Source organism: Herpailurus yagouaroundi, unplaced genomic scaffold (genome assembly GCF_014898765.1).
Source record: "Herpailurus yagouaroundi ecotype Mexico unplaced genomic scaffold, PumYag 142, whole genome shotgun sequence".
Classification (NCBI taxonomy): Eukaryota; Metazoa; Chordata; class Mammalia; order Carnivora; family Felidae; genus Herpailurus; species Herpailurus yagouaroundi.
The window spans coordinates 27019957-27028868 of NW_024412397.1; the positions used below are offsets into that span (position 1 = coordinate 27019957).

Sequence of the window (8912 nt, forward strand, 5' to 3'; positions counted from 1 at the left end):
GGACTAGGCAGGCAGTCCCGACAACGGCCGGGACATAGCACTGACAGGACAACCAGACAAGGGGATCCTGTCCAGCTCAGCCCCCAAAGCACAGCCTGGATTCCGTCACTGGCCAAGAGTCACTCTGAGGATAATTGGCCTGGGCTGTGCGAGTGGGAGCAGGTTTAACAGTAAAGAGTCAACGGCGTGTGAGTGGTGACTGTGGGGTTGGTCGTCACGGGGGAGGGAACAGAAATGGACAGAGATCCAGTGCCCCAGCATCGGGGAGAATGGAGGTGATGTGCTGGGAGCGTGTGTCTTGCCACCCTAATGCAATCGTGGAATTAGGAGGGCTTGTCACTGTGGTTGCCATGAAATACCCCTTCCCAGTTTCTCCAAGGCTGTCGAGTAAATACTCTGGGATTGGCGGATTGGCCATGACCCTGCGGTGTGCCTCGGGAGAGAAGTTAGCAGGCAGCAGAGGTGGCATGGTCTTTGTAGCACGGGCTCAGCAGTGGCCCTTGGCCCTACTTCCTGAGCTGCCTTCTGTGTCTCTCTTGGTTTCTCTGGCTAAAGAGTCGGCCTGCATTAGGGTCTGCCTCTCTACCTCTGGCTAACCAACTGCCCCTCACTTCCCAAAGCTGCTCTCACCCAGGACGGGGACTTTGGTTCTCTGTCCTCCGTCTCCAAGGCAAGAGGCTGGCTCCTGGTTCCCAGCAGCCCAGCCTGTGCTGGAGACCCTTTCCCTACTTGCTTGGGGTGGGACATCAGTTGGCTGGAGACAAGGGAAGTGGAGACAGAGGTGAAGCATCCCACGGGAGGAAGGCCAGGAGGGAGGGCATTTGCGGTTGTCTTTTGCCTCTCCCGTCAAATGGAAATGAGGACACCCGAATCCTAGTCCCAGCTCTGCTAACTCTTCCGTTCCATCCCACCCATTCTGTTCCACCCATTCTATTGCATCCCATCCGTTGGATTCCATCCCATGTGATGGGCACCTACTATGTGCCGGGCAGCGTCCTAGGTGCTGGAGAGACAAAACTGACACGGTGCCTGCTCTCCGGGAGGTCATATTTCTGTGGAGGAGACAGACGGTAAATGACATCCTGCCGTTAGACAAGGGGAGCGGACAGACACGGGTCTAGGGATGAATCCTGGATCACTCGCTAACCTTGGGGAAATCCTGCAGCTTCGCGGGGCCTGATGTCCTCGTCTGTCGACTTGGAGGTTCAACCAGAACAATCCTGAATATCCCTTCCCAGCTCTGACGTTTCTATCTTTTCAAATTTCCTTTTCTTTCATCTGCCTATTTACTTACTTCTTTCTGCCTCCACTCGCGTCCAAAATAATTTGAGGCTATTGTCCGTCCCCAACATTCTTTCCCTCCAGGGGACGCAGTGTCTTCTAGTTTTCGGTGGGACTCGCGTTTGGCCAAAGCAGAAACAGAGCTGCCCGTCCTCAGCGCCCTCTCGTCCGGGGCCACTCTCGCCCCTTCACCAGCGTCCGTCGTGCGTTTCTGCTCAGCAGGGAACCACTGAACATCTGTGCTTGTCCACACCATTGCTGTTTCCTGCCTGCCGCCAGCTGGCTCCTCAGGTTCTAACTCAGCTCTGACCTTCCTCGGCCTTTGACCTTGTCCATCCAGATGGACTTGGCCCTTAGGCACGGACCCATCCTCGGTTCACCTTTGTGGCCCGTGCACACGCAGATATCTACTCTTATAATGACAACGAACCCGCTCATTGGAGATAATAATAAGAATATTGGGGATGATAGTAATATCGGAGTGTATAATAACAGCAATATTGGAGAATACAATACAGTATAACATGATTTTACAGTGCAAAGTCCTCTACACAGATTCAGTGGGGGACAGCGATTCACCGGAAGCCTAGGGTGTGCTGACACGTGATAAGCACGGGGTGGGCAGAGGTGGGATCCGGGGAGCTGGCCGGGCACAGAAGCGGCGCTGGGAGACGTGTGGTGGGAGCTGGGATCAAGGGTTATGAGGAACTGGGTAAGACTTCAGGGGCTACAGCTGTAGGCCCAGCACAGCCCGTGTCACCTGTGTGTCGGATGCCTCAGCCACGAAGCACTCCTGGTGGCCTTGTTTCCTCCCGGTTCCATCCAGTAAATAGTTACCGCTGTCTATGTGGCATCCATCTGACGAAGGCACTGGAGCTTTCGTGGCTGCCGCCTCTCCCAGACCCTCAGCACAGGGCCCGGAGATCTCTGGAATCTCGACGCGTGGCCACCCAGTGTGGACGTGTATTGGAGAAACGTACTGAGCACCCAGAGCTCGGCAGGGAGCGGGTGAGGGCCTCGTCTCGTCCCTTAAGGCTCCCACGCCATTCCGGTGGCCGTGGTGGCTGCAGGTTGGGCCTCCTCACCTACGTCTGTCCCTCTGCAGCCTCCTGTCCCGGGGTGGCTCGGACCCGGTCACGTAAGCTCTAGTCTTAGGTGATTCGAGGTGGGGCGCTGGCCCTCCACAAAGGATAAAAGACACCGGGACAAACCGATCACTCCTGCAGACCTGACCTGCCTAGGGGGTGGGTTGAAAGAGATTCAGTGTGGCTGTTTCTATCTCCGGCACTTCCTCCTTCCGGAAGCCACCTCTGCTTACAGACCAATCCCTAATTTCAAGCCTACCCAGCATTCCCTTTGACTTCTTTTAATTAAGAGATATTTGCGTGATGGCTTCAAGTGGCCCCTTTATCTGGATGACTAGTTCTCAGAGGGGTGATACCACACTCTCTTTTCCTTCCTGATTCTTACCAGTTACCCCAACACTATTCATAATCACACCAAAATATTGTAATTACCCAAACACTATTATTATAATAGAAGACTTCTCCAAGGCGGGGGGGGGGGGGGGGGCCGGGAATCAACGTCCCGCCCGCCACCCAGTTATTACAAAGCACTTTGATTTTTCTTGATCGCTGTTTAATTTTTGTCCTTAGTCATGCTTACCTCGTAGAGTTATTGTAGTGGAATCATGTTTTATGTCCTTATGTTCTTCTCCTTAAACTTCAAAGTACTTTCAAATGTTCTGGCAGGAGCATTTTTCCACGTTTCTACCTGCTGCTCGCCCCTGGACCTCCCTCCATAGTTCCCTCTGCCAACAGCACCCGGCAGGCACCCTTGGCCAGAGGAAGCCCAGACAGTTCTGGGGCTGAGGCAGGCAGCTTCTAGAAATCATTTAGCAAGTTCTTGGAAGAAGCAGGCACAAGGGCTGCCCAGGGCCTCCCCTCTCTGTCCCTCCCTTTCTGTCTCCCTTCCCCATCTCCCCCCACCCCCAAGCTGCTGTTTGGTTAAACATGTTTCTGCTTCGGTTGTTTTCTTCCCACATGCTAAGGCTTGGGGAATAACTACATTGCAAACTATCGAGCAGAGGCTGAAATCCACGCATTACATCCTGCTTAGGAGTTTCCAAAGGCGGCTTTGCGATGGATTCCCAGGGATAAGTAAGATCAAAAATACACCGGGTAATGTTTGTGTACACACAGAGTGAGCAAAGCCTTCCAGACTTGTTAACAGAGGAAGGTGGGAGGGGTGGGAGGGGAATGTGTTTTATGGGCTGGGGCTCCCATAACCCACTCAGCCCAGCCCAGGGTGGGCGGGGGAAGCTGCTCTGGGACAGAGCCGCTGGCCCTGCGCTGCCCTGGGGACACATCATCTCCTGACCTGGTTTGGGCATTGGGTGGTATCGTTTCTTAGAAGCCCTTGGCCATGTTATTGAAACATGGGCTGTCCAGGGTGCTGACGGGTACGGGGCCTTGTCCTTAAGGGGACCTCTGTGGTGCGGGGCCTGAGATTAAAGTCTGACTAAGGTGCTGCTTTGGCAGCTGGTGAAATTGGGAGGACCCCAAAGCATCTAAACTAATGTTCCCTTCCTCACCCTGCTTCCATAGATAAGGGTCCCCAACCACACCACTGTCCTTATCCACGGGCCAATTCTGGTCATGCTCATCCCTGAATGATTCAAACAAGCAGGTCACACCTTCCCTCAGGAACCAGGGGGCATCTCGCCCTCTTTCCACTACAAAGCCTGCCTTCCACAGCCCCTGTTGTTCCCTCTGTTCCCGAGGGCATCCCCCCAGGTGGCTCTGCACAGCGTGAGACATCCTCGCTCTCGGGATTTGAGCATCTGTGACCAAGGGACTGCTTGCTCTCCATTTCACCTGTCTGGTGTTGGGTGTCATGTGTCCCATTGTCCCTATCATCCTAGGGCGGGAATCCTTCCCTCGTCCGCACGGGGAGCAAGAGGTGATGAAAACAACCCCAGAAACACCGAGTGTGGGCGGGGTTCAGAGTCTGTCTGTGCAAGGTGTGACCTCAGGTAGGCACTAAGACCTTTGGGCCTCGTATCCTCACCTGCCCACTGGGACTGATTTCTGCCCTTCCGTGTGGCATTGCCAATGCACAGGGTGATGGCCCCACCGCTGTTCTGACAGGGGCTGGGGCGGGGGACAGGAGGCATGTAGAGCTCTGCAAAATGACGGGCACTTGTATGCATCAAGTATTATCGCTATCATTACCGTTGCACGATTGGATTCCCGTCTCTTGAAGCACATTCGCTTTATTTTCATTGTTTATCTTTTTCCATTGGAAGCAGCCAGAGACATTTTGTGCGTAAGTTTCTCCGTCAAGCCTCCCAGCTTCTCCAACGAGGAGTCGATGATCTGTAAACAAACGCCTCCATGCACGGGGGAGGGTCCCCCCCCCATTTAAAGGCACCTTAGGGGGAACCCTTTTACAATGAGAATTATTACCCTGTAACGTCTCTATTTGTGAATTTGGAGTTTTGCTTAGCAAGTTTACTTTAAAACGAAGACCATGTGTCCTGTGAAACAGACCAGGAGCAGGTGGATGGGACTCTTCCCCCTTCTGGGAGATGGCCCCCTGGCCACAGACACAGCCAGGCGGGGCTTGCCTCTGTTAGGAAGTTTGCTTTTAAGCACTCAGTGGCTAATGAAAGGTGATGCTGGGGAGGAGGTGTGATGGGTTAGAAAGAGCCCCAGAAGCAGTCATGAAGGACCCCGCTTCCAGGAAGTCTTCTCTGATTAATCTTACCTTCGGCCGGATGGCTCCGTCGCCTTTTCGTTTTAATCCCTACCCCGCTCTCCCTCATTTCTTTCCTCTGCCTGCAGTTCAGGCCCCCTTACTCCCTTGCCTGCCCCTCTGGGCTGCTGCTTCTTTCTACAGCACCACCTTCCCTTGGGGGCCCTCCTTTCTCCCTCTCCCCCCGTCACGCCTGCTTCTCCCACGCCCTCTGCTTCTTCCTCCCCCCACCCCCGTTCCACCCTGAACCCCTCGATCTGTGTCACGGAATCGGAAAGGCAGGCTCCGCGGCCTCCCCTGCCGCAGCCTCCCTCGAGCGCCACCACGCGGAATTGCCTGCGGTCCTGTCCCATTTTGCCCTTCTGTGGTCAGGATTTGCACAAATGAACCCGGGGTCCCAGCCTGGGGGCCCGGGGCACTGAGATCTGGAGTGTCAGCCTCCAGCCCGGCCCAGCTGCCCCCCTGGAAACAAGCTGCTGTCTTGCCCAAATGACAAAAATAAAAGAAATAACGGGGCAGGGGCCTGCGCGGGCAGGCCCGGCGGTACCGAGTGAGACTTCCCACCAGCCTGCTCACCAGCTCCTGCAAGCTGGGCTAATTAGAGGGGCCCTGCAGTCCCCGTGGTAATTTGCTTAAATGGAAGAAGTTGATTTCCTCTCCTCTTTCTGTTCTCAGGAATTCCAGTTTTAGGCTCTGGCAGTCTCTAACCACCACTCCCCCTGGCCCTCTGGGGACGTGTTTGCTATGGAAATATGCAATTAATATTGCAGCGATCATAATTGCTAATTATTAAAACAATGCCACCCCCTTTTCCTGGCCTAGTTTCATGTTTAAAACCATTTAAATAACAGGGAGGAAGAAAAAAAAAAAAAAGGGAGGAAAGTTAAACACCAGTGCTGAACTTGTGCAGAAGCCAAATGAGAGGGTCCCTGGGCAAGCCGGGCACTTGTCCTGGCATCTGGAAGGACAGGGCTCTCCCAAGCCCAGCATTTAGACCCCCCTGGAGCCATGTGCTAGATAAAGTGAGGTACACATTGCACTTTGATCACGGGAATCCCACTTTTGCAGTGACACGGGGCTATTTTCTCTTTGTTCTGACTGATGCCCAGACCATGGCATGACTCAGTGCCCCGTCTCCCGCCCGAAATTTCCCCCAGCTCACTTCCTTAGAGCCAGGGCAAGTCTTGCCTGGGAAGAAGCAATTCAGTGGACTCACTGTGTGGTTACTCCAATCGTAGAGCGGAGAAGGGTGTTTCCAACGCATAACTACAGAACCATCGTTTCTATTGGTTCGTTCAACAGGACTTTATCGGTAACAACCGCTGCTTGGTCGCCGCCCTAAGGCATGACGGGATGACGTCAGTCCAGAGCAGAAGGCTTTCAGTGCTCTTCTCCTGCCCTCCACCCCACCTCTCGGGGCTAGCCCTAATCCTTAAGTGTGGCATCCCAGGGCTCTGTGATCCAGGCTCCTTCCTTTTGTCCAGCCACCTCTAACTCGACTCCCCACCCCAGCCAGGCTGGCTGTTCCCCAGATGGAATACTTCTGCATTTCCACGTCACGTCCGTCTCAGCTTTACTCAGCAAAATTCGATGTCATCCTTAAAGATGTGCCTTAAATCTCTCTCTTTTCCAAAGCACCTTCTTTACAGAGACTCTCCTGTCCTCTGAACTCCCTGGCAAATATTTTGTCCCTCATGGGCCCTCGCTGCACACCTTTTTTTTTTTTTTTTTTTTTTTTTTAACCTGGGCCATTTCCAGATGTATCTTCCAGTTCTGACTCAATCCTAAGCTTCTTGAGGATGTGGATTTGTACTCCCTGACCTTAGTGAGGTCTGCTTCTCCAGAGCCTAACCTTATGCTTTGCATACAGGAGGGGTTCAATAACGACGAAGGCGGAAAATGGTAAAATTCAGGAGGGTTGCAAAGAAAGAAATGGTCATGGTCACTGTGTTACTTTCCTGGGGCCGCTGTAACAAAGCACCATTAACTGAGTAACTCGAAACAATAGAAATTTGTTTTCTCACTGTTCTGGAGGCTGGATGTCCAAAAATCAAGGTCGGGCCGTGCTCCCTCGGAAATCTCCATCCTCCCTTCTTCTTCCCGCTTCTGGTGACTGCTGGCAGTCCCTGGTGCTCCTAGTCACATAGATGGCCACTCCGATCTGTCTTCTATCACATGGCCTTCTGCCCGTGTGCATCTCTGTGTCCAAATTTTTCATTTTCTTGTAAGGACACAAATGACCTCATCTTAGTTTGATTACATCTGCAAGGACTCTATTTCCAAACAAAGTCACATTCTCAGGTTCCAGTGCACACGATTTTTGGGAGACACTCTGTCACCACCAGGATAATGGACATGGATATGAGGTCTTCATGCCTTTAAAGCCCGAGTATCTGGGAAAATGTGGGGCTGGAGACAAAGAACGGAAAGATTACGTGTGCTTTTTGTCATGTGGCCGGTGGAACAGTCATCCAGAAGCAGGAGGTCCGGCAGGATGGGACTGAATGGGGATAATAAATCAACCGTTATCAGTTGGTTATCAATTAACTAGAGGGATGAGCAGAATCTAAGCTTTGGACTTCATTCAATAAAACTTTTTTTCTTTTTTAAAGTTTATTTTTGAGAGAGACAGAGACAGGATGCGAGTGGATTGGGGCAGAGAGAGAGAGGCACAGAATCCTCCAGGCTCCATGCTTCTAGCTGTCAACACAGAGCCCGACATGGGGCTCGAACTCACGGACCGCGAGATCATGACCTGAGCCTAGGTCGGACGCTCAACCGACTGAGCCACCCAGGCGCCCCGAAGCATTTTTTTTCAATAAAACACACTTAGGTCCTCTATCTTGAAATATTTACTACAATGGTAGTAGGGAAATAAAAAATATGTTAAGTCATGAGGTCGAAGAAAATAGGAGAGTGGACAACGGTGCTCAGAAGGGTTCAAGGGAATCGTTTACATGTTGGGTGCGAGTGAAAAAAATGATGTCCCATGTGTAGGGAGAAGCCCTAGGCTCACATTTGACTTTGGCGCTTAGCACCTGTGACGCCATTTCCTCATCTGAGAAATGGGACTGTTTGACAATAGCCCTGGAGCGTGTTGTATACACGAGAGCGCTTTGTCCCATGCGAACTGTCAACTGCAGACAGGTGCACGGTGCGACACCAGGCCCTGGGGTCAGGGTGGGGCTGGACAAGGTCAGAGAATCTGAGCCTGGGGTTCATGCTTCCAAAGCCACAGCCTGCCCCTGCCTGCAGTTTGTCAGGTCGTGTCTGGCCCAGCCCATCATCTCACCAGTTCTGAGCCTTCGCTTTTACGTATGTGTGTATTTATTTATTTCTTTAGCGTGTGCACCTGCGCACACAAGTCGGGGAAGGGCAGAGAGAATCCTGCCCTTGGGGTCTTGACCTGGGCCAAAATCAAGACTCGGAGGCTCAACCGCCTGAGTCACCCAGGTGCCCCTGAACCTTTGCTTTTTAATGAAGCTTTCTTGGATTCATTCACTTGTGCAACAGACAGGTCTGTTCTGTGCCAGGCACGGTGCTAGTTGCTGAGGAGAACATTCGCGGCGAAACCCGCACAGTTTGCCTTCACGGGACTGACGGTCCAGAGGAAGGCATATTTAATCAAATAGTCCAACACCGGAAGAAAGATCCCGGTGGTTGCAACGGTTACAAGAGAGAAGCCGTGCCTGCGATCTGTTCTGGAGCTCAGACAAGGCTCCCCCAGGGACACGGCACAGGACTGCATGTGAGCAGAGGGCGGGAGAGCCGGGGGGACACCGGGATGCACTGAGCCAGGGATTCCTGGTGCACGGGGAGGCTGGAGGTGGGCAGGCCCAGGCCCACCAAGGATTTTGGTCTTTATCCTAAGAGCC

At 52.9% G+C, this 8912-nt stretch overlaps 1 long non-coding RNA gene across 3 annotated transcripts; it reads right to left on the bottom strand.

Moving 5' to 3' along the window:
* Positions 1–1743: 1743 nt before the first annotated feature.
* LOC121032960 (uncharacterized) lies at positions 1744–7420 on the bottom strand. 3 transcript variants are annotated; one of them, XR_005791622.1, is made up of 3 exons: positions 7062–7420; positions 6254–6375; positions 1744–4658 (listed from the first exon to the last, which is right to left on the bottom strand). It is a non-coding gene; the product is annotated as an uncharacterized LOC121032960 (long non-coding RNA). The 3 variants fall into 3 exon arrangements; XR_005791621.1 differs by having other exon boundaries at positions 1744–2518; positions 4515–6375; XR_005791620.1 differs by having other exon boundaries at positions 1744–6375.
* Between the last annotated feature and the right edge of the window lie 1492 nt (positions 7421–8912).